This window comes from Rhinolophus sinicus, linkage group LG05, assembly GCF_036562045.2.
Source record: "Rhinolophus sinicus isolate RSC01 linkage group LG05, ASM3656204v1, whole genome shotgun sequence".
NCBI classification, from domain to species: domain Eukaryota; kingdom Metazoa; phylum Chordata; class Mammalia; order Chiroptera; family Rhinolophidae; genus Rhinolophus; species Rhinolophus sinicus.
The window spans coordinates 67,273,297-67,299,304 of NC_133755.1; the positions used below are offsets into that span (position 1 = coordinate 67,273,297).

Sequence of the window (26,008 nt, forward strand, 5' to 3'; positions counted from 1 at the left end):
CCCTTTTGGAGAACTGCAAACCCTAGGACTACGAAGAGCAAGAATTGAGGCAGAACAGAATTCTTTCAAGTTGTCAGCCCTTCGAGGCCCTTCACTTGATGTCCTTGTGACTCTTTTCCTTTTTTGTGAAATAGGGTTTGTAAGGAAAACAAAAATCTTTTTAACCCTCTATAACAGTTTTTCCATACGTGTCACCTCTGTGGTAGACATGAGGTGACTACAGCCTCCACGGCCCTTGAATCTGTGAGGGAATCCAGGGCCGGACCCACAGCTGGTACCTGGAGAACGGCTGGAGCGCAGCCAGCATGCTGCCGTGCAGAATGAAAGGCGATTTGCCAAATTCATGAACTGCTGGAAGGTGTCAACACACAATAATTGCTCTTTTGGATGCTTCAAAATGAAAGAGGGGATATCATTGCAATCCAAAGACTAAGAAAGAGGTCAGTGGTCAGCCATGTTCCCGTGGGTGAGCCAGGGATGGAAGGAAGCCCGTGGCCCTGAGGGTCCTGGAGGCTGAGAGCCATTCTGTCACCACTCGATTCTGGCATCAGACAGCCCTGAGTTCAAGTCCCAGTTCCACCATGACTAGCTGCAAAGCCTGAGTCCACACGTCACCTCTCCAGGCCTTTCTTCCCCACTCTAGGAAATGAGAGTGACAAGGGACACATCTTGTAAGATTAAGTGCTTATCTCAGTGTGCCTGATACAGACACACTCAGAGTACTCAGTGCTGCCCCATCTCTGGACTTATTCCCTGCAAGGTGGTGTTGAGGGGTCATCTCTACGTCCACCCCAGAGAGAGTCGGTGTGAGGGTGAAGCCAGTGGGAGGAATCAGAGCTGACAGACGGGGGAGAATCGAGAAGACTCCTCCGGCGCCCTGGGGTCCGGCCGAGCTAGACACCAGCACCACACACTGAAACCTTTCAGTGTAAGCCACTCTAGGTTGGATTTCTTGGTCTTGCCACAGAAAAGTCCTGGCTAATGCCTACCATCCTCCTCCTCAGGGTGGAGAGTGTGAACAGGGCACTGAGCAGCACCATGGCTGTGGTCAGTTCTGGTGATGCACCCAAGTCACCTCCAGGCCTTTCAACATTACAGTGGAGGTTCCATCCCTGGGGATTCTGATGCAGTATAACTGGAGGGGCCTGGGCACCCTTCTATCGGAATAAAGAAAGAATGCCGACCAGGCACCTCCAGGAAAATGCTTCATTCCATGGAGGCTTCATTGCATAGACATGCTTGATTAAATCATTGGCCATCAGCAGTTGAACTCAATCTCCAGCCCTCCCTCCCTCCCCAGAGGTAGGTGGTTGGGACTGAAAGTTCCCAGGTGGGTTCCAATGGCAACCAGCTCCCATCCTTAGGTGCTTCCAAAAGTCACCTCATTAGGAATTCAAATGGTTTTAGGAGCCAGAAACAGGGACAAGCACCAAATGTGTATTTCTTCTTATAAATCACAACATCACAGTGGTCTTGCCCTGTACCACCTCTCAGCCTTATCCAATCCCGAGGTTAGTGCCTCTTCATCCCAACCCCTCAGACGCCTTCAAGTACATGAACTCATGAGTACAATTTACAGGGCACTGGCTGCAAGGTGTGTATGTGTGTGTGGGGGGGGTGGGGGGGTGTCTCAAAATGGAGTCCGGAGACTGTCCACACCTAATTGCCTGGAGAAACTTGGTTGGAAATAAGATAAAGCCAGATCACATTCCTCTTCCTGTCGCAGACCCATAGAATCAGAGCCTTTGCGGAACTTAGGTTCAAAGTTGGAGAATCTCTGATAAGAGGGCCCCTGCCTCCTCCGCTCTCTCCTCCCCCCACCCAGTGTTAAATAGTGGAAATCAGACAGCTGGGCCACAAGCAGGCAACAGGAGGAAAACGGGAATGCCGCCTGTCCTCCCCGGTCATCTATTAGGAGGCCTTGGATGAAAGGCAAGAAGGGAAAATGGGTCTTCCACTAGGTTGGTGTTTTAGAAAACCATGTTTCAAATACCCTGAATTTTGAGGCCTAAAAAATAGTTATTATTTTTGCCCTCATTGTCTTCTTTTCTGATTTAAAATGTAATCCTCGTCAGAGAAGCCGCTGCCCTGCAGGTCCCTGCCATAGCCTCACACAATAGACACCAAAAATAGGGCACTGCCTCCCAGTTCCGTGAAATTCTCCAAAAGGAAACATATACATACATCTTAGAGGTTTGTCCTGTTTTGTCTACTGACGTTCATGTTGCCTTTTCTTTTTCCAAAATAGTCTTCTTTTCTGAATGACCTCCTTTCCCTGATGTATGTTGGTCAGGGGTGCAATGTTGGCCTGGTCTCACCCCTCGGCCACTTTTCTTGGGTTTTCTATTTCAATTCATGATCCAGTTACCACTGAGGACAGAGTTGATCCATCTGGAACCTTCTTGGCACTCGTCAGACTTGCCTGCAGCTGTGACGATACCATCCCCACCCTGCCCATCCCTCACATTCGCCCGCCCTGGTGTCACAGCTCAAGTCCCAGAACTGAGAGAGAAATTGTAAGGGAGAGAAGGCCACAGAGGGACTTCACAAAGGACGATGCCGAAATAGTAAATGTGAGCGCCCAGCGAAGCTCAGTGTCTGGACGGCAGGGATTCGCATAGGCAGACATATTGCCACTTTGGCGTGCTGGCAAATTCTAACACCCAAAATAGCACAACTTCTTTTAAATTCCTCCTGGCATCTGCCCACAGCACCCACACCCAGGAAATGGTGGGTGGGATCTGTTTGGACCCACTGCAGTGAGCTAGAATGGTTTCACTAACTTTGGAAAAAAATATATTGATGCAGGAAAATGCAGGGCTTTTTGATGTAAGTCTCTGGCTTTTCCTGCTGTGACTGGAGCCCTGCTGTGACCCTTGCTTGTGCTGTCACACAGCCCCACAGGCTCCACTACTGTGAAGCCAAGCCACTCACCCCACCCCTTCCCCTGGACCCATCAGCTCAATCCTGTAACCTGGCATCTAGAAGCCACCTTGTCCCCGACCTGTTGCGGGCTTGCTCCAGGGCAGGGATGCCAACACTTCTGCAGCCCCCCTCGATCTGGACCTGGTTTTCCTCTGTGCAGCACCGTCCTGAGGACCTCACGGTCGCTCTGTGAAATGGGCTGAGCAGGACAGGGCCGACTCCACCGTGGTTTCATTATTGCGAGAAGCCGTGGCCAGTCATGTTAGCCCAGCTTAATGCCAGTTATGCCCAGACCTTTCCATCATCACCTCTGCATGCCTCTGGGCACACTCTCTCTGCTACCACATAATGGGTATGTTCCAGGAAAGATCTGTGTGAGAGAGATTTTCTAAATCTGACCTTGTGCTAAAAACACATAATTATTTGAGAAGTTGTACAAGTTTTGTTTTTATGATTAATTCTCTTAACCTGTGGCTCACCTGTGCAAATTTTCACTGACTTTCCAGAGACATATATGCCAATCATATATATGCCAATTTTTTCAGTTATCTGCTGTGTAAGAAACCACTTAGATTTACCGGCTTAAAATTACCATTTTATTATTGTGATCCAGTGGATTGACTGGGCCTCGTCTGGCAACTTCTGCTCATCTTGAGTGGGGTCACGTATGGGCTGCAGTCAGATGACTGGGACATCGAGGACCGTTGCTCACATGACGGGTGTCTCACTGGTGTTGGCTGGAAGTCTGGGCCCTCTTGTCCATTTCCCAGTCTTTCCATGCAACCAGCTGGAGCTTCTTTACAACCTGGAGGCTGGCTCCAAGAACAAAAATTCCAAGAGGATAACCCTGTTTTGCAAGCACCTGGTAAGCCTCTGCTTGCATCCCTCTTGCTAATGATCTTTTATCCAAAGTCAATCCCATTGCCCAGCCTGGAGACACCGTGGACCATCCCAGTATGCAGCGTTCCTTGGGAGCTACAAATGTTAACAGGCTGCCACCCCAACCATTCCACAAACGCAGCCCACGTAGGGATGACCAAGTCTGACACACTTTAAACATCATTAGCAGATTGTGGTGTCTAGTTTTCTCAGAAGAAACCGGAACAACCATGGAGCCATTCGGTGTAACACAAAGAGCTGGCCAGATCTCCTTCACAGGTCAACTCTCATCAACGCCAAAAGAAGTCGTAGCATTCATTTGGTCTATTTCTTTTTGTTGTTTTGGTTTTACTAACTTTTTTAAAAATAACATTTTAATTGAAAAAAATAACACATGCACATCATAGTTCATTGTTTACATTCCTTCAGATCACTGGGTTTGACTGATAATAACTCTTTACATCCCCTCTTGTTTCCTTTGAGCACACTAACACTCACAGGTTCTCTTGTATAGGTTTTTCAATTGTCATTGTTTTCTAAAATTTCTGCTATTTTAGTATGTATTTCTTTTTGACCTTATAGATATTTGGGAGAGGGTTATATCTTTTTTAAAATTTCAGATGGAAGAATCTTTCTGTTTTTCTATTTTGTTATCAATGTCTGGGTTAACCAGTTATATTATGATCAGGGCTTTAACTGTGCTGTTTCTATCTTTGGGAATTTGTTGAGGTTTTCATTATTTATGTGGTCAGTTTTCATGGGTGTTTCATTCACTCTTGAAAAAAAATAAATTCTCCGTTTTTAGGATATAGATTTTGACACATATCAAACAGATCAACTTTTTAAATGTTTACATATTTTTGTATCAAAAATTAACTTTACTCATTTTTGTATTGTTATTTGACATTACTTCTGACATGAATTAATAGGGTTTTAAAGTTTTCTACTATATGTGTGTTTCTTCTGTAACTTCTGCCTCATGGATATTGTTGCTACGTGATTTTGCACATAGGTATTCATTACTCTATCTTTGTTGTGTGATGTATCCTTTGTAATGTCCCCTCCTGTGTTTCATTTGATGGTTTTTGTCCTGAATTTCCTCTTCTTTGAAGGTAAACTGATAACAGTGCTTCGTGTTGCCTGGTACACCTGTTCATCCTTTTCATTTCCAACCTTTATGGTTCACTGTTCTAGACATGTCGCTTTTACACAGCATAAAATTGGCTGTGCCTTATGATACCAATGTGAAAATCATTTAATCCCATGTATGAGTTAATCTCATTTATATTTGTGGGCATGATAGATGAGTTTGATCTTACATGTGTCATGTTATTTTGTTCTCTGAATATAGTATTGTAAAATCTTTCCACATAAGGTCTATTTGTTTTCTGAAGTGGGGCGGGGTGTGGAAGAAGAGAGGGAAAAGAGGGGAGGGGAGGGGAACGGAGGGGAGGGAAGAAGAGAAGGCCTCAAAAGAAGGCCTTCTGATATTTAGGAGGATTTGTAAGACTGTTCTAATGATTATCTTTACAATTGTGTTGTCATAGGCAGCACTTGAACATCTGCTTTTTAAACAGTATTGAGCAATAATAAATTTAGTGTGTACTTTCTAACCTTTCTCCTACGTCTCCTCCACTTCCTGACTTGTCAATAACATTATCTCTATCAGTTCTTACTTTGCACCCTTAAAAATGTTAATGTGTCTACTATTGGATTCTTTAGCTTTAAATTCTTTCCTTTGTCTTTCTGATTTTATAGATAAGGCAATTACTGGACTTCCTGTCATCTTTACCCCCTTTTCCATCCCAGTTTTTGTTAGTTGTATTATTTCTATGTTGTCAGAGCATACAACATTTACACTCTGTCTTGTTACTCTAACTCCCACGTTACATTGACTGTTAGATCTAAGCCTAAATATAATTAATGCTGACAGTCAGACTTTTGGCTGGTGTCTGTAGCTGACTCTCAGTTTGCCAAAGTTTATTTTCTGGTTGTTTCCTCAAGGGTTCATGGGATCAATACTTCCTGAGTTCTTGCAAGTTCAAGTGGTTTGCTGTAGCCTTTATAATTGTTGAGCAGCTTGGATGATATAAAATTCTTGGTTTGCACTTTCCTTAAATATCTTCTAAATGTTTCTCTATTTTTTTCTAATGTTAAATGCTATTTTGGTGAAGTCTGAGTTCAACCTGATTTTTTTCTTTTCTCTTTGTAAGTGACTTAATTTTTATGCTTTACTGCCCAAAGGCTACTTCAAGTTCAATAACTAGACTAGGCTACGTCACATGTGGTGACTGTGCTGACCAGTTTTCTCTGGTAAGTGATGTGAACATTTAATAAATACATTCAAGTTTTGTTTTATTTAGGAAATGTTTTGAATTTGAATTATATTTTAAAGCGTGTGTTGCATTGAATTAGTTTGCTTTCTTCAGGGACCCCTATTTTGCATATGTTGGTTTTCCTTTGACTTCTTATCACTATCATTTTTTTCTCTAATCCTTTTAAATTCCTTATCTCTGTTTCATTGAGTTTGCATTTCGTATTTCTATTTTCTGCTTCCCTCACAGTATTTTCTGCAGTGCCTTTGCTCCCTTTTTTCCTTCCAATTTAGTCTTCATTAGTGTGATGGCTCAGATTTTTTTGTCTACATCTTTCCTGAGCCTTTTAGTCCTGTCTCATCACCCCTCTAATACCTTCTCCTGTGTAATTTGAGTTCCTGCATTTGGGCTTTGGGGTTTTCTTTCAGGGGTCAAATTGTTTTGTGATGGTTTGGGGGTTTTGTTTTGTTTTGTTTCTAATTCTTGGTGAAAGGTTTGATCATAATTTTGTTTCTTCCTGGCCACATTTTTCTGGTGCATGGTTTTTCTGTTGACATGATTTGATGCTCTTTGTATCAGAGTAATTTTGTTTTCTTTTTCATTACTTATAGAGGGTGTGGGATGAACTTTCCTAGATAAACTTTGCTGGTGGTTCTAATCAGGGGTGGGTCAAGGACAGCTGTCTAGAATTCTTAATCCCAAAGGACCTCTTTTTCAGTTTCCACAGAGACAGACTGCTTCCTGAAAATATTGTGTGATTCTTTTAGAGGCCTGCCTTCTCAGCTTCTCTGAATCAAACCTAGTCCACATGGGCCCTCCAGTTCCTTCACCAGCCAGTGCCAACACAAGGCAGGTAAGCAACTCACCTTCAGGAAGTGTGCTTCTGCTTAGCTTTCTAAGTCCTGCTGCCGCTGGCCTCAGACACTCCTCAACTTCTTGTTAGGTTTCTGCTAACACATGTGGCAGCTCGTACACATGTTTTGGATTCTACACATAACACCTGTCCCTAAGTTCCAGTTCAAATGGAACTCCTTGAAGCCGTGTACGATTTCCAGGAGCACCATGACCAGGCTCATTTCCAAACCTGGTAATTCGGGGGAATTGATGCTAAGCTTCCATGTTCTCCTTCCCAAGGCTTGTAGCAAGATGCAACTTGAGGCATGATGAAGGTATGTTCTTCCTCCATCACTTTCCTTCCCCCTCTCTGGCTCCTGCACCACTGCTCAGGCAGGTAATGGGTAATATATATTAGTGAAGGAGGGCAGGGGGTCAGAGGACATCCAGGAGTGGTAGAAGCTGTAGCAAAGCAGAGAACACATGTGTCATCTAAAAGCATTCAATATCAATTAATCTCTCTCTCTCTCTCACACACACACACACACACACACACACACACACACACACACGGTGGCCCTTGGTGTACCACCTGGTCTAGGTCATCTCCAGGTCCTTCTCTACTTTCTTGTATTAAGTGTCCCCACCATGACTGCACATTTGCTTGGTGGCTTGTCCACCCCTCCACCAACTCCTAAGGCTACTGTTGATGCTGACATCACTTGTGTCATGTGTCTGCAGATAAGCCTTGATATTTGCATCTACACTACAACCCCACTTTTGGCCCCGGTCCAGGCTGATCTCATTGTCTTTAACAGGCAGGTTCCCTTGCATCATGCAAGGGCTTAACCAACGCATCTCATTGCAAGCTGAAGTTGCCCTGGGCACGTGTACCACACTCGAGGCTCTTGTAAGCTGACCACCCCAACCTCCCACTTCCCAGGCCTACACACGGTGTGGAGGCAGCAGGTTGGGGCAGACAGCTGTGTGAACTGAAAGGAGGAGATGGAAGAATGCCAAAGTGGCAGTGGCCTGGGTGGGCCTGAAGGGAAGCTGAGGACAGGTCCAGAAGGGAGACCTGTGTCCCTGTGTGTCACCCGGGGCTCTGTGTGGAGATTTCTGGGGATCTGTGAATTCCAAATACGCTGGAACAAAGTTGGAATGTTGTTGGAGAGCTGCCGTGCAGGGGTAGGGGCCAAGCGTTCTGGATACTTACCAGAAATAAACAGACTGCAATGAAATAGATCAAGAATCCATTCCAATTAGGACAGTTGTGTGGGTTTAAAAAAAATTTTTTTCCTGAAGTCAGAACGGGAACAAAATGCAAAAATCTGTTCTTTTCTTCCAAAAGACTTTAAGTAGCAAACAAGCAAGGTGTCAGGACTGGGAAAGCCTTCTGTCTAGGCTCTGAGTAAATGAACTTGCCTTTTCATAAAGAGCTTGAGTTAAAATTAAACAGATACATATGCATAGCTTGCAATAGAATGATCCTGCATGCAACGCCTTACAAAGAAATGTGAATATTTTTCTGAGTAGGGCAAGCAAAGAACGGGACAACAGTCCGTCCTCCAGAAATCCATAAGCAGCCCCTCTTCCACAGCAGGGGGATTTCTCAAAGCGCCCCAGCAAATGTTCTCATGATATGAAAGTAGACGGCACAGGTCTTTCTCTGGGCACTCCCAGACAAGGACTGTCCACCCCCATGTCCACCCCCACCCCCAATGGAGTCTTCAAAGTCTGTAGAAACACCAATGATCTGTGTTGGCCTGAGTTTATGTAAATTTGAATCCAGTTTCAAACTCCAATTTAGATTCTGTATTCTCAGGATCTAGAGTAGTGCCTGGCTCATAGTTGATGCTCAGTATATTTCTGATGCACGGATGAATCTCTCTGCTTTGCTGTCACTTCCAGTCTTCTAACTTCCTTCCCTGCTCTGTCTTCAACTGTAATTGACCCTGAAAATGTGGCCCCAAAGAGGTCAGTTTTTTTTTTTTTTTTCAGTATAGCCACAGGTACTACCCAGCAGAAGGTTGTCAATGACCTTAGAGGGGGCTAAAGGAGCACTTGGATGACACCCACAACTCTTCACTCTACTAGGAAAAAGGACAATGTCACGTTTGCTTTAGGGACATTGGCAGATAATGGAAACAACCTGAGCAATACAGATTTAAATTCCTTTTAGAGTGAACTCATCACAGGCTGGCAGGGCACAGGCTGCCAGCTAGAAATTGGTTTCCCAGCCTCCCTTGCAGCTAGAGGTAACTAGGTTAAATAACTAGCTAAGTAACTAGGTTTTGGCTAATGAGGTAACGGACCCTCTTATACCTTTTGTATTCTTTCTTCCCTCCTCCTGGAGGGGGCGCTGGTGAGCTACTGTCACGGATGAGGACAACTGGAGCGGGCGGGCACCTTAGGCCAAAAGGGAACAGTCACCTGTTGAGGAAAGCAGAAATGCAGGGCCAGCTGGCAACCTGAATGACCTCATGGAGCCGAGCCCAACTTTCTGCCCTGGACTGTTAACATGAGAGAAAAAGAAACTTTGAACTTATGTAGGCTAATGCATTTTATGGTCTCTTTGTTAGTTAGAGCAGCTGAATCCTTACCATAATTAATACACCCATTCATTGTAGAAAACTATAAATGGTGAAATAAAAGTCACCCAGAGGCTCACCACTCAAGAGACACACACTTGGAACTCACCTTGGTCCTTTCAGCATGCTACTAACATAATGTTAAAAAAAAACCTGTCAAAGAATATGAGCTTGTCTGGTATTGTGGTAGGTTTTTTAAAGAATCCTGGAGTTATAGATAAAGGGATAGAATTACTTTTCAACCCTTAGTTTGCAGTCACCTCCTCTAGGAAACACCATTGTCTGGATATTGCACCACTAATACATGACTACTTGATGCCACAGCAAAACCAGATTTGCAAGCAATTCCTGCCAAGGACATGTTCCTGTACCACCCCTAGTGAAAGGAATTTGTATAATATAATAGCTAAGAGCTTGTTCTTTGCAGTTGGAAAGCTATGGGTTCCAATCCCAGCTGCGCTTCTTACTACACATGTAACCTTGGGCATATGTCTTAATGCCTCAGAATTTCAGATTCCTCTTCTCTAAAATGGGAATAAATAATAGCACCTTCTTCATGGGGTTGTTGTGAGAATTACATCTGATGATGGACGTATAAGTGCAGTACAGTGCCTGGCATGGAATAAGTTCTCAGTAAATGGAGGTTTTCGCTCGTTCATGCATGCACCATGTGCTAATGAAGTGCCTGCTGTATGCCAGGCATGTTTCTGGGGAGATGGCAGTGAGTGACACCAAAAAGATCTTTGCTTATACCTTCCAGGTAGAGGAGACAGACAAGAAGCAAAATCTGAAAATAATCCCAGATCTGAGGAAGTTAAGATGGACAGGGAGTGACTTATTGTTAGTAATGACACTAGCTCTGGCTTGTGTGAGAATGTGTGGATCCAGTTTTTCCCCTCAGTTCTGCAGGGTCTGTGGAGAAAGCTGGCGGGGTGGGTGTGGGCAGGGAGGACAGTATCGGGCTTATACGGGAGAACTCGTGCAATGCAAAACTTCGTGAACTGTGGTTAGTGCCCCACTCTGGCCACTGAGTTCTCCCTGGCCAAGTCTTCACCTGCCAGAGCACTGCAATTACAGGGCAGGTGGCAGAAGAGCATGGACTTCTAAGGAAGCAGAAGTCTGTGGCACACCAGCGAGGTCAGACTTCCTGGCCCTCTTTCAGGAGCACAGGGAGCCCCCTTTTGTGGACCACTACCAATCAGAGTTAACTTTTTTTAACTAAGGGATGGCAGGCTGTTTTTATTGAGAACGAATTTCTCTATCCAAGGGTCAAGAACTAACTAATCCTCAACTCTGGTTTTCAGCAGAATCCCTTCTCGATCTTTAAAAAAACAACACCCGAGCCCTCTGTCCCCAGAAATTCTGCTTTGGTGCAGCTCAGGGATGGAGACTGGGTACCCTTGTAGTGTCCCAAGGGGACTTAGATGTGAGTTTAATGTTGAGTACCACTAGATCCAACTTTCATCCTTTCACCAAATCACGGACCACCTCTTGCCCCCAGGCAAGAATGGCCCAGACGCTGTGCCATTTTAGGACCAGCTTGTCACTTCCCTCCCTGGAGTCTAGTGAAGCATGGCCATGATGGGAATGGAACTAGAAACATTGCCATGGGAGAAGCAGGGTGCTTCCCAGAAATGTAGAGTTCACTGGTCATGCTACCTCTCTAGCTTGAAGCGCTTGCTCTTTCTCCTCTCCATGCCTCACCAAGGTCCAACCAACCTTCGGGCTCTCTGCTTCCAAACTTCCTCTGTGACAGCAGTCCTCAAGCACCTCTGCCTTTTTTGTAATCTGGCCCCTCTCGGTAATAATTGGGTCTTAGAATTTATAAAGAACTATTGTGTGTATATGTGTTATTTGATATTCTCAGAACCCAAATAGGAGGTGTGATTAAAAGAAATTTGGTGCATGTTTAAATTTAAAAAAATATTGCAGTGAAGATACATTGCCATTAAGACCCCTCAAAATACTGCCCCTCACTTCAAACACACTTATCCCATCATTCTTGCCACTTTCTGAAGCAGTTCTGGAAGTCCTCTTTCGTGAGTGTCTTCAGTTGCACTGTTGTGGCTGCCTCGATGTCCTGAATCGATTAAAAAATGTTTACCTTTCATAGTCATTTTGACTTTAGAGAATAGACAGAAGTCACATGGTGCCAGACCTGATGAATAAGGTGAATGAGGACACACCATAATGATTTTATTTGACAAAAATTGCTGTACCAGAAGCGATGCATTGTCATGGAGCATTGTCATGATGGAGGATGAAGTAAGCACATTCACAAAAGAGCACTTCCAGAGCTGCTTCAGAAAGTGTCAAGAACAATGGGATAAGTATGTGTGAAGTGAGGGGGAATATTTTGAGGGGGATTAATGGCAATGCGTCTTTTACTGCAATAAATTTTGTTTTAATTTAAACATTCACGGTATTTTTTATCACAAGTTGTAGAACCATTTTACAAGGGGAGAAGCCAAAAATTTAGAATATTAAATGATTTAGGAGCAAAGCCTCCTTAACCTGAAACCGGCAGATCTGTAGCCCAGGTTTTCTTCCTCCAAAGTGATCTCACTTTCTACCCTACCTGGCAGATTCTTCTAGGCAATGTCCTACCACCTAATCACCTAATTTCTATAGATGTCAAGGTTGTTAATTTAATCTACCCAAGTGCTTGATCATAAAAATGGCATTTTGTTTTCCTCCAGTGTTGCCCATTGTGGTAGAGTGGTTCATTCATGTTAGTACCCATTAGAATGAATTAACTAAACATACATTGTTCTTCTAGTGCCTAATTGAAAATGACGTTATTTACAAGAAAACAAAAAATGATGTTCATTTTCTAAAAAAGAATGACTGCACGAAGTAAGGGACACTCTTCTAGCTTCAGCTCTGGGTTCTGAATGGAGAGAGCCAACAGGGACATGGGCAGGGCCGAGCCAGTCTTCCTGATTGGTTTGCGGTGCATATAGGAAGTTTGGGTAGTGTTCTGTCTTTAACAACACCCTTCACGGAGTCACACCTTTCCTAACGCAAACTCCTGCATGGCATTCATGTAGTACAGACGCTAAAAGTTCTCAGGATAGCAACAAGGCACTTTTCTGGAAGGTCATCAGCCCCATTGTGTGTTTCACATTTTCTTGCAGTAAAATCACAAATGATCAATCGAAGACACAGTCATCGGGAAGAGACACTGAAATCATTTGCATACGGAATAAAAAACATTGCCTTTGCTTCATCTTCTGGATGAATGCTGTAGGACCCACGACTTTGAAGTGCGTTGTTAGAGATTATCAGCACGCAAATCGTGAGGCAATTGTTAATTTCATTCACATCCCAAGGATACCGGCACAATAGGTTTGGCCAGGGCCATTTCCTATTTTCCTGTCAGAGAGCTCAGATTTCTCCATCATTCACAACATTCTAGTTAAGCAGCTCTGTTGCATAGAGGGGACTGGTGGGCTGCCAGCCGTGGCATTGTGTGGACCTGGAGATATTTCCAATTAGATGATTGCAGGAGGCTGCCTGACAGAGGAATGGGAAGATGACTACTCCCTTTGCGCTATGAAAGGGGAGAGAAGTTGACCCTCTGGGGAGAGCATTCACTGCTGAGAAATAGCCACATTCCCATTCAGTTTCCTGTAAGGATTCATGCAGCAGACGAGAATATAGACCTGGCGTTCGCAGGGGCTGAGCTGCAGGTGAATGGGGAAACCACACCGAACCCCTGCAGTTTCAAGTGCCTCCCCCAGCTGCTTTTGATCTCTTAACCTTTGCACAGTCTCTCCCTTTATGCCGGATGGGAACAGTAGTGGATTAGACACTGCAGAAGAAAAGATACATGAACCTAAAGATGAATACATAGCAAACAAACTATCCATTGTGTGGGGTCAGACAGCCTGAACCAAGCTATCCTGTGGTCTTCATAAAATTCCCCATTGCAGACTATGCATTCCACCCTGACTGAGTTGTTTACAGATATATTTCTGTGTCACGTTCACGCCGACGGACAACTGTGATCAAAACTGTGATGCCAGACGTGGCCTAAACTGAGTAAAGGAAACCATCTCCCCAGCTTGTTTCTGTCTGGGCAGCCTACTCCTTACACTTGACAATTCCCAGCCCTGGTTAAGAACAGCTGGATGAACTTCTTTTCACATTGCAGTTTTAGAGGATAGAGGAAGGTTCTTGCCAAGTCGTCCCAGGCAGAATTGGTATTCCCTTCTCCTGTGACCCCCAAAGCCCTTTGTTTTTACCTCTCATCCGACATTCAGATGATGGGATTGTCATTATTGCTTGTGTATCTGACTCTCCGTAAAGGGGGAGTAAAAATCATCTTGTTCGTGTAGTTCAAACATTTCTGAGTGCCTGTTGGTTGCTGGTTGGCTGGCATTGAGCTAGACGTATCCCCAGAACACTTTATTGAGCACATAGTAGGACTTCAATAAACACATGCTGCGTATCTCTGTGGCAGGGATCCGGTGATGGTCGTCCCTTAGAGATTACACTTGCTGCCTTTCAGAACAGCAGTTACTCCTGGCCTGCCCAAGGTGACCTGACCACTAAATAAAATGCAGTGATTGTTAAAGGATGCATAGCAGAGACAACTATAGCTGCTTTCTGCAAATCTCCCTTTCCTTCGTCTTTAGTTTGGAACCTGGATTTTTACTAGGGCACGTTACACTTGACTATTTTTACCCCCAGACTTCTTTGAGGCTTCATGTAACCTTGTGATGTAAATCTGGTAAATGAGATATAACCAAAATTTTTATACCAATTCCAAGATTTCTTTGAAGAGAACGGGCATCTCCTTCCTTCACCCTTCCCCATCGGCCACCTGGAATAAAGATGTGATCATTGGCGCTCTAACAGCTATTTTGGATCATGAGGATAGAGGTCAAACAGTAGAGATGGTAGACTGGTGGGAACCTGGAGTCTAAGGATTTAGTGAAACTCTCATGTGAACCCTGGACATGAGGGTTCACATGAGAACCAAGCTATCCTGTGGTCTTCATAAAATTCCCCATTGCAGACTATGCATTCCACCCAGACTTCTTTCATGTTTGTGGAAAATAGGCTTCAATAATGGTCGTAGCCACTTTGGGTTTCCAAAAAGACAGTACTTCGCCAGGAATGATACTATAATTCACCTTTAGACTTTTCATCTTTGACCTAAAAATTAAAAGTTTTTAAGTAAATGCAGTTACAGAGACCTCCACTCAAGCCTGAAAGGTATCCTGCATCTTGAAATGTATGTAAATGAGGGAAAGAAAATTGTGTAGCTGGCAGGAGAGAGAAGAAAGACATACATTAGGACAGGCTGACATCTAACTATTGCTGAAAATGTCATGCTGTTGTGCTTTGCACACTACCCTCCTCCTTCCCCAGAATCACAAGGTTGTATGTGATCAGCCTTTCTCTCCAACATCTTCCCCTGTTCACATAATTCCAGCCACACTGACCCTCCCTCTGATCCTTGCAATACTTCATGCTGTTCCTACCTCAGGGCCTTTGCACTGGCTGTCCCACAGCCTGAAATGCTCTTCCCTCAGCTCTTCACATGACTGGCTCCTCCTATCACTTTCTCAGAAAGGGCTTCCCTGGTGCAGAGAATAGCCCCACTGATGCTTTCTAATTTACGTATTTATGTATTGTCTGTCTTCCCCTCCCACCAATGGAATGGGATTTCAACAAATCACTTTATTTACTCTGGGCTCCACTGTGCCCCAGAACCTCAAACAGCGCCTGGTACGTGCCTGTGTGTTGACCTCGTGTTGATGGATTGGACACAAGACTGAATGTGAAAGGCCTTTCCCTTGGGAGCCTGACGCTCTGCTTTTGCTTGTCCCTGCTTGGCTTTATGTCTTTAACACATTTTTCCTGCATCTCAAAAAAAGTATTATGTGCCAAATGGAGCCATTTCTTTTGGGCCCAGTTTGCATAAACCAGTTGTTCTATAAGCACTGTTGATGTCTAGCTACCAGCCTATATAGTGCTCTGGACTGTCATAAATTATTTAAACATCAGTAATAATCCATGTGTAAGATCCTTTGCTAAGACTGGTTTTTAAGGGGATCAATAGAATGTGAGAACTTGGTCCTCTAAGGGGCGGTAGCACCACCAAGGGGAGAAAACACACAGAAAGGGGAAACTGAGGTGCAAAAAGTTGAATTTCTAATGCCCAGCTTGCACAGCCTATTAAGTTAGAGGTGAATGGAGAACCAACAGTTGACCATGTAATGCTTTATGTCCAATACAACATGAAAGTTCAAAATTAACTTAAATACCCATCTCTTCTGTGTTTTCAACTGTTAGATAAGATTTCCATCTCCCCCATTTGCTTACGGTCCCTGAGCAGGCTGGTCTGGCTCCTTCCCCATTCGGTGGGGGTGGGTGGGGGGGAGTTAATTCAACTTTCCATCAGAGACACTACATTCTCTTCTCCTGTGTTTCTAGAGCACGGACAGGATATAGTCCGGGTAAGAGCTGCTTTGGGGGTGCCGCAGGTCTGTGTGTCTCCCATTTGGAAAGGCAGCTCACTGAAGATGTGTAGGCTGAGGGGAGCCCAGGAGCCAATGCTGCAGTCATGCCCCATAGCCCTTCCTCTGTCCTCAGGTGACCTGCTGGGACAGCCACGCTGGATCCAGTCACACATCACATATTTTTATTAGGCTGGTGCAAAACTAAGTGCGGTTTTTGCAATTATTTTTAACCTTTTAAACCGCAATTACTTTTGCACCAACCTAATAATAAATGCTGCAAATCTCTCCCCAAGCTCAATTCAAGTCGAAATGTTATGTTCCCATCTACCACAAGGGGAGGTCAACACACGCACAAGGGCAGACGGGCTCTGTTTCCTGGCCTAAACTGTCTATGTCACAAAATGTGTTGGCTTATTGACTTGCCTCCCTTAACCTACTGCAAGACACATTACACCTTTATAGAACTCGGGGCTAAAAAGAGGGTCTCTTGGGGTGCCCTAACAGCTACTGAAAACTTAAAAGCCCTAGTGGGACTCATGTAGACCCAAGAAGCAAATGGCTTAGCAGCTGTAAAAATCAAAGCCAACGGGAACTTGGCGATCTCTTTTTTCTCCAGCCATCACACGTGTTGGGGAGCCATCTGTGCTTGGGCAAGATGCCAAACACTGCTGGGACAGATGGACCGAGTCCTGTCCTCGTGGAGCTTAGCACTCATCTTTAAATGTCAACGCGAGCCACACTCATTCAGTTCCAGTTTGACCTAACTGAGACCCAATCCTTTTGCTCTTGGTTACAGCAGCACCAATCCACAGCCCTCTGACCCCCAAGGTGGTTGTCCCCCAAATAGCCCAGAACTGAGAGGTTTCCCCGGATGTAGGACTTTTACTGCTAACAGCAGGATGTCCCAGGCAAACCAGGCTGCTTTGTCACCCTACTTTGAAATAAAAGGTTACCTTCCAAGGAAGGAAAGTGGAGAAACTTGAAGAGGTTTCTCACCTGGATGACCACAGTAGGTCCACACAACTCGTACAACCACAGCTTTCCCCACAAGACCTGTGTCCACGCACACACGATGGAGTGGAATGTCATAGGCTGCAGTCTAGAATAGGCCTCCACTGATGGCTGTAGTCCGGCCACTTTCCCACAGCCAGTCCTGCTCACAGTGGGTCCTGGTGGCCTGACTCACATGCCCCTCCCCCCACGCCTACCCTCAGCGTCACTGTCCCTCCACCCTCCACACTCACATAGCAGTCCCAGAGCCTGCCAGATCAATTGGGACCTCCACACAGTTGCTTAAATGGCTCCCTCAGCCAGTTCTACGAGCTCCTCACAGATACTCTGCTTCATTTCTGCCCTTGCTTTGGCGTCCACCTCTGCTTCTGTCACTGTGTCCACTGCCTCTGGGAGGCTTTGGGGTGCGGAGGTGAAGAGCAAAAAGATGTGGGAGTCAGACACATAGGGTTTTCGATATGGCTTCTTTCCAGTGGGTAATTGGGCCCATTAGGCTTTTCAAGCCTCGGTTTCCTCATCTGGAAAATAGGAATAATAACATCCACTTAACAAGATAATACCTCTGTATGGGGAGTGACACAGGTAAACCCTCAACTGACATAAACACTCTAATCTCGTGCACCCATTTGTTTACAAACCTTGTCCTTTGGTCCTAACATCCCCCTGGCACTGTGATGTTTGTTGACTGAGGGGAAGGGTGCTGAAAAATGAGGGTTTGACTTCTGCTAGAATTGGTTTCTGAGAGCGTATACTCAGTAACCTTAGGATACTGCGAGTGACAGGTGGTGCCTTCTCAGCTCAGAGGCATGAGTGTCAAGGACGTTGTTACACTCTCCCCATCTTAGAGTGGAGAGCAATTTGGCACTTGTGTAATGAAAGCTTTCAAAATACTCAATTCAACAGTTCACTTCTCGTAATTTATGCTAAGGAAAGCATCAGAGATTTATACGACCTATTTGTCCACACAGGTTGTTGAGATCAGGGTTGGTCATCTGAGTGAGACTTATAAATAGCATATAAACCACTTATAAACAGTAGTTGGTAGTTAAACACGTAAATTAAAACATGCCCAAGAAGAGTGACTGAGAAGCCAGGTCCTGAAGCCGGACGGCCTGGGCTCCAGCCTGGTCCTGCCCTTTCCAGCTGTGCAACCCTGGGCAGGTCCTTAACATCTCTGTGTCTCTGCCTCCTCATCTGTAAAGCAGGACTAAAACCCCTGCAACTAATAAAAAAGGAGGAGAAGAAGGAGGAGGAGGAGAAATAGGAGGAGAAAGAGAAGAGGAAGGAATACAGATCTGGTATGTGTTACGGGTTAGCTGCTAAGACTATTTTCCTACCACTGAGAATACCTTCAAAAACACAATAAATAAATCAAGATGGAATTCTAAAAAAGTTCAAGTAATCACGGGAAAGCAAGAAAAGAAAGAGGACAAACACCAGCGGAAACAAATAGAACGGCAGACTTAAGTACTCATATGTCAATAATTACTTGAAATGTAAATAAACGCACCGACCAAAACATAGCCTGACAGAGTAGCCAACAAATTAGGACCCAGCTATATGCAGTTGACAAGAAGCTCATTTTATTTAAATTCAAAATAGGAGGAAACAGAGCCCAGAAAGTGGAAGGTGCCTTGCTTGAGTCACACAGCCAGCTAGTGGCAGAGCAGGGACTAGGATCTAAGTCTCTGTCACCCCCATGCCACCTTGCCCCAGCTCAGAGCGCCTGGTCAGTTCACCCAGCTGTCTCTCTCATCTGTATTCTTGAGGCAAATGTCCCTGTGCCTGTAGCAGGCGTCGGGCATGGGAGGTGGTCCTTTACGTTCAATGAGACTTGAAACAGAGAAATATCGTGCATGAGGAACCTGGACGCAGCTCCTTTTCCTCATCTGGGTTTCCTGCCTCGCAGAATTTTCTCACTGGTATCACATCACCGTGTTGGATCCACACTCTCCCTCATCCCTAACTCTCCTCTGTCATCCCTCAGATCAAGGGTGACAGTCCCCAGGTGACAGGCTCCAAACTGAAGAAACCGATCATATTTCTGACAACTGCTTTGGTGCTGCTTTGTGCGCTGCTGACGTGAGGTTGACGTGGTGTCACTCCATCGCATGTGGAACTTCCTTGCTTGGAACCACTCTCCCTGTATGGCTGCAGGATGGAGGCTGCAACCAGAGAAGCTGGAAGCTGGAGGAAGTTGGGGGCAGCCAGCAGGCGTGAGGTTCATGGCAGCTTCCGGGTGAGTGTCACTGTCCTAGAAGTGTAGGTCGTGGACCGAGTAGGTGGCAGCTTCTTAAGTTGCTGTAGATAGAGAGGGTTGGCAGGATCTTCCTGGAGTTTCCTGGGGCTCTCACCAGCTTCCAGGTGAGCTCCTGAGAAGCTGTGCCTGCTGAGCTTGGGGCTGAGGTCCTTAGAAGCGGCTTCCCTGCTCTGTGCTCTTCCGGTGATTGTAGAAGTCCCAATTCTGGGTTAAAATGCTCCATTTTGCAGTTCAGTGTCTGCTTTCCTGAGCTGTGGTGTCACTGGTTCCATTCACTAAACGTTTCCATTTGTCCTTCTTGCTGGGCACCAGGAAGGATTGTACTGTCATGTGATTTGTGTTGATCATTGGAAGGCGAGGGAAAGGGACATAGGATCCTTCTAGAAAGGTCTAAGAGCCTCTGCACCATATGCCTTTCCATCTAAGGGCACTGATAGAGTCTACGTCATTGGACATGTGGCACTAGTGAGAAGGGAATGTGCCATGTCGCTGAGATGTGGGCGCTACCTTGCCTCTCCTGACTGACACAGAAACAATAAGTGTAGAAACAGGCCAAGACCGTGGGGAAGACATTTCACCTCACTGTGCAGCTTGAAGGTGGCATGTAATTTCCAACTACAGCTTATTTTGTTCTATTCAGAACAAAAAGGCTGAGCCTCCCACCGGTAAGAAGGAACTCCTCTCTCTCCGCTTGTCTTCAAGCTGGGACTTTGGTCTTCTGCTGCCTTTGAACCTGGACTCCTACTGGAACTAACATCAGTTCTCCTGGTTCTCAGGCCTTTAGACTCAGACCAGAACTATACCACCCGCTCTTCTGGGTCTTTAGCTTGCCGATGGCAGATCGTGGACCTTCTCAGCCTTTACAACTGCCTGAGCCAATTTTTATAATATATATGTTATATGAGTGTGTGTGTGTGTGTGATATACATTACAGATAATGTACTATATGTATATATAGTATATAGCATAGTGATATATAATTGGTTTCATGTTTCCGGAGAACCAAGACTAATACAAAGCATAAGGAATGTAGACCAACTGATATAGTAAACACACAGCTGGACCCATATTTCAGGTGCTCAGGCGAGTTCCTGACTTGGATGCATTTCTTATTTTAACCCAATCAATCTGAATTGATGAAAAGCTCATTGTGAAAAACAACAATGTAGAATTTGCAAAAGAAACTTATACAAAACCAACTAGAATCATGTCAGGTGCAATTAGTACTTTGCATACTGTTGTTAGAAGGTGAAATTGAAAACATTCAAAATACCTATGGGTTCACTGAGAGTTATCATAAAACTTAAGACATGAGTATGTTTTAAGAATGCTTTTTATTCCTTTTATTTTTAGCAATTCCCATTATTGTACCTGAATGGATCACTTTTGAAAATTAAAACAAACATTATTTAAGGACAACCATGGCACAGTTAGTACCTAGTACACAAACTCAAGCAGATGAAAAAAAACAAAAAACAGAGGTTGAAACTTATTGATGATGCTGATAATGTCACGTCATAGCAAAGACCACCGAAGTTTATCTCCAAATGTTAAATTTAGTATCTTTTGCTTTAAATTTCAAATTTTTTATGTCCACAAAGTATTTCGTCCAGAAGAAAGCAGCATGGTAGTAGCAATGAGGGTATGTTCCTGGGTGTGGCAAAACGAGCGCTTGCTGTTTGGACCAGGACCACCACAAAGGGCTCCAGGCCCCTTTCACTGGCCACTAGCTGGGCCACACCGAGTACCATGATGCCTTCCCACTGCCGCTTGCTCTGATCCGATCCAGCCCCTGGCCCTGCCTCCCTTGCTCCAGCAGCTCTGTCACACAGCTCGCTCTCCCAGGTTTCTGCCACCCAAACTCCAGGAGACCTCAGCCAGGGGGCTTCCTCAGTGGAGGCGTTTCTTGCTGCAAGACCTTGACACAGTTGTAGCATCTCTCAGTCCCTCCTAGGTAGAGTGGCAAAAAACAAACCTCTTTTGCAGAGCTTTCGTGGGAATTAAATGAGGTTGTAGGTGCCTAGTATGGCGCCCAGCTTAACACATAATAGAGCCTTAATAAGTGTTGGTCTCTCTTCTGTTCATTATTCTCACCTCATCTTAACAGGTAAACATGCCTCCAGCCTCCTGCCTCCCCCTGCACCCCACCCCAGTTGACCCTCCTTGGAGCAGCCTCCATGATCTTGCAAAATACAGACCTGGTCATAGTTTCCTCCATCTCAAAAACCTTTGGTAAGTCCCTATAACCTACAGAATAAAAATCAATCTCCTTAGCCAAGCATACAAGGAATATCTACTATTCTGGACACAAACAACCTTGCTTCTCCTTATGCTATCTGCACATTTACCCCTTACTCTACTGGGCCTCTTAATTTTCCCACCTCCAGCCTTTATTCTGGTAGCTTCCTCAACCTGCAATGTCTAGCTCTCTCTCTGGACCTTCAAAGTCCAGCACATGGGCCGCCTGCCCTGGTCCAGCATGCACATCATTTTTAGGGTGCATTACTCTGTCAAGCTTGGAGAGTAATTAGTCATGAATATTTCTTCCTCCACTGCTTCCTATAGCTCTATTTGCTTTGTACCTGTCTCAGAAGGAGGGCCACTAAACGAGTGAAGTTGAAGACCCGAGGAAAAGGGAATTCTAGAGAAGGAAAGAAAGATGCAAGGCAGAGAAACGCCTTGGATATTATGCAAGAAAAAGAACAGATTTCCACATCCTTAAACAAAAAGGTGTTGGGAGGAAACTACACATTGGTTCCATCAGTGAATTATCACTATATAGGACTGGGTAGTGCCCTTTGTCGTCCCTGGATTACAAACTTCTAGGTCCCATTGTCCTTCATGACAACCTCCTCCCTGGGGACGCAAAGCCACGGGCCTTCTAGGAGGTCCCTATCTCCCCCTAGCAGCACCTGTGTATTGTGTAAAACACCTTTACGCAGATGCTGCCTTATCACACAAGGCAGCCTTTGTTTAGGACAAGGTGGTAACTCATTACCAAACTGATCCTAGGAATGAAAAGCAAATCAAGGCGTTTAAAAACCTTTCCTATCCTTCAAAAGTCTGAATGTCCCAGAGTTGTACTTCAACTGGTTTCCGTCAGTGACAAAGTGTAATTTTTTTCCTGTTTTAAAGAAATGAAAGATAGTAGAAAACCATTGGAGAACATGCTACAGAAAGAACAGAAAAAACCAGTTCGCTCCAATCATTTGATTTGTCCTGCTATTTGTCAGACACACGTGCTGGGTGCTGCAGGGGCCGGAAGAATGATACCACAGAGCCTGGCTATACCGGCCTCCTACAAGTCTTACAGAGGCTCCGAGAGCCCTGCTCACTTTGTAAAGTCAAACCCACAGGGCCACAGATTCCTAATATTCATGGAATGAACGAATGTAAAAATGCCATTCCCTGGATATGACATCCCATCAATTATAGAAGGAAAGATGTGACCAGTCAATTGCCTATTCTATGACAAGAGCTGTGTTATTTCCTCAGTCTATAGTACAGATTGGATAAAATGTTAAGCCTTGTCAGAGAATGATGACAATTCAAGAAATGGGTTTTATTAATCAGATTTCTGCACACAAGAACTGTATCATTTTTGTTATATGGTGGCAGCAGTCTTCGGCTCCAATGAGCTCTTGTTTATATTTGAATGACTGTCATTGCAGAGCACTTTAAAATATGTCATATCTTTATTCCACCCAATGAAGCTGTGAGATATGTATTTTTATCCCCATTTTGAAGCTGAAAAAAATGAACAGAAAGTTTAAATGGATTGCCCACGCACGGCACTGGAGCCTAAATACCCTGCCTCTGTGTCCGTAAACCTTGTCACTTAAATTCTCCAAAAGGCCGCCACCCTCAACTGGGGTCCAAGCTGGTTGCCAGATTGTTCTAGAGTCAGTGCTTTCTCTCTTAAAGTTTGAAAGCAATACATAAAAATGTAAACAAAATGAGACCTTGTGATCCCAAAGCAAATCCCTCCTCCATTGCTAGTTAGTGGGTGCTAGAAGCCAGAGGAGAATGAAAAGGAAATAATAAAACAGTTAAGTAGAAACCAAAGCTCTAACACTGGGTTCCTTCAGGAGAGAGAGAGATTCTGAAGGGGCTGAATTTGGCCCCCAGCACATCCCAGCCTCACTCTGGAGACAATTCAGGCAGGACCCCCAGTGAAGAAGCCACAGGTGAGGCAGAAGGACAGTACCATCCCCTGATTTTCTATTCCCTCTCTTCCCCTCAGGAGTCCATTCCTTGATTTTCTACCTTTCCCCAACTTACTATGCTATCCCAGAATCCAATCTCTGTCTGACTTCCTTGCACAGAATAATCAGAGGATCCCCGCAAAGCTCCCTGAGGACTCAAGCCCTGCCATAACCACCCAAGGTTGGAGACACCAGAGTCAGCTGCCCAGCCCACCTTCTTGGCTAAAGTGTGTGACCCTCACAGAGAAACTGGGAAACCTTCTTGAAAGTGGAAAACAACTTCATTAAAGATAAACAACAAAGAACCTTGTCTTTATGCTGTAAGCCTCCACCGGAAGACAGAGTGAGAAAGTGGTGATAAATGTCTCTTGTGGGCAGTACCCGGGATGGTCTCTTGGATTTTCCATGCATACAAATAAGAAGGCTGCTCACTGAGCTGCTCACTTACATGGGCTTTTCCATCTGTGGAGTTTCAGTTTAAAACACTGACAAAGCCATCCTTGTGAAAATGTTCTCTTGTGTTTGTCTCTTCCAATTCACTTAAATTAATTAATCTGTAATTGTCCTCACAACTGTAATGGAGAGAATTTCTAAGAATTGAGTTTCTTCTAAGAACACGAGCTTACTTGCCTATTTGACTTGCCAAATGCAGCAAGGGACATTTTCTCTACACTTCCTCAAGATTTATTACGGGGCTACTAATTTATTCTCTGTTCAATTGGGCTTCTCTAATCAGAGAAAGTTGTTAGAAAATGAATAGAAGAGAGAGGTGTGTAATCATACAATGTGAACAGAGTTTACCTGAATTAATTGAAACTTTTAAAAACATTCCTCAGAATTTTAGAAATAACAAGAAACGAGCAATGGAGATGGAGCATGAGATGATGACAGCTACCCGCAGAGTGGTTTTCTCATCTTCAGAGATATACAATCAGCACAGTTATCCCACCCGACTACACCTCACCAGGCAGAAAAAGAGTCAAGTGCAGTCATTCACATGTAGGGAGAAACAGAAGAGAAGATAAGGTTCTGTACCTGGGTAAAGGCTATGTCAAGGCCCAGCCACATTGTCAGTGGTTTCATAAGAAGAGCAGAGCTGTAAGTTCAAGTACCCTCCATATTGGTTAAGGTGGTTAAGAGCTGGAGTTCAGGAGCCACACTGACAGGGTTCAAATCCCACCTCCACCTCTTACTGTGTGGCCCTGGGCAAGCTGTTCACCCCTCTGCACTTTCGTGTCCTGCATGGAAAAATGACAATACTAATAACAGCCCTCATAAGAGTAGTTCCTGTGTGCAGTAATCTGATTAATAAAACCATTTCTTGAATTGTCATGATTCTCTGTGAAGGCTTAGTATTTTATCCAATCTACACCCACTTCTGGGTATATACCAAAAAGCAAACCGGTATCAGCTTCCCAGACAAGTACCATACGAGTACATGTTGTGACGTATTTCCTTCCAGTATTTTCTCCATATGTAGAATTTACAACTTAATATTGTTTTTACACTAGAATTACATTACATAGAAGACTTGTCATCTTCCTCTGTGACTGGAACCTTACAGCATAAGCACTTTTCTGTGTTAGCACCAGGCTTCAAATCCCATCTCATAACTCAGGATTTGGGGTTGAGTATCTGTTCTTTTTCTGTACCTCATCTTTCCATTGGAGATGAAGAGGCAGCCCAGCTCCAACCTCCAGATGTGTGGATAACAAAACGAGATTAATAAAACGTTATCGTTAGAGTCCCCAGCACTTTCATTGACATCTCAATGTATGAGTGAAGTTATACATGCTAATGCTGATTTTCACCAACCTTGGCCGTGCTAATGTCCCAGGTGGTCCACGCGTGTGGAGGACTGCACTGATTAGCTCTGGCTTCTGTAACAACCACAGACTGGGGGGCATAAACAACAGAAATGTATTTCCTCATAGTTTTGGAGGCCGGAAGTCCAAGATCAAGGTTATGGCAGGGTTGGTTTCATTTTGAGGCCTCTCTCCTTGGCTTGCAGATGGCTGCATTCTCCCTGTGTCTTCACGTGGTCTTCCTTCTGTGTGTCTGTGTCATAATCTTTTCTTATAAGGACCCCAATCAGATTGAATTAGGGCCCACTTGCATGACTTTATTTAAATTTAATTACCTCTTTGAAGACCCTATTTCCAAATACAGTCACATTCTAAGATACTGGGGGTTGGGACCTCAACATATGAATTTTTGGGGGACACAATTCAGCCCATAACAAGGATCTCTTAGACTTTAAATCAGCTATTATAAATATATTCAAAGACAGAAAGTGGATTAGTGGCTGTCTAGGGCTGAGGATGGAGAGATGAAGAGTAACTGCTGATGGGTATGAGGTTGTGTTTTTTTTTTTAATTTTGATATGACGAAAATGTTCCAAAATTAGGTTGTCATGGTTGCACAAGTTTGTGAATGTACTAAAATCCATTGAATTGTATGTATGGTATGTAAATTATATTTCAGTAAACCAGAAAGAGAGAGAGAGAGAGAGAGA

General features: G+C 44.5%; 1 long non-coding RNA gene across 1 annotated transcript; it reads left to right on the forward strand.

Annotated features, from left to right (window-relative positions):
• The first annotated feature begins 1,955 nt into the window (after nt 1-1,955).
• Nucleotides 1,956-25,170, forward strand: LOC141571584 (uncharacterized). Its single transcript, XR_012496424.1, has 6 exons — nt 1,956-3,790; nt 6,049-6,117; nt 6,838-6,972; nt 19,016-19,267; nt 21,396-21,520; nt 23,614-25,170. It is a non-coding gene; the product is annotated as an uncharacterized LOC141571584 (long non-coding RNA).
• The last annotated feature ends 838 nt before the right edge of the window (nt 25,171-26,008 follow it).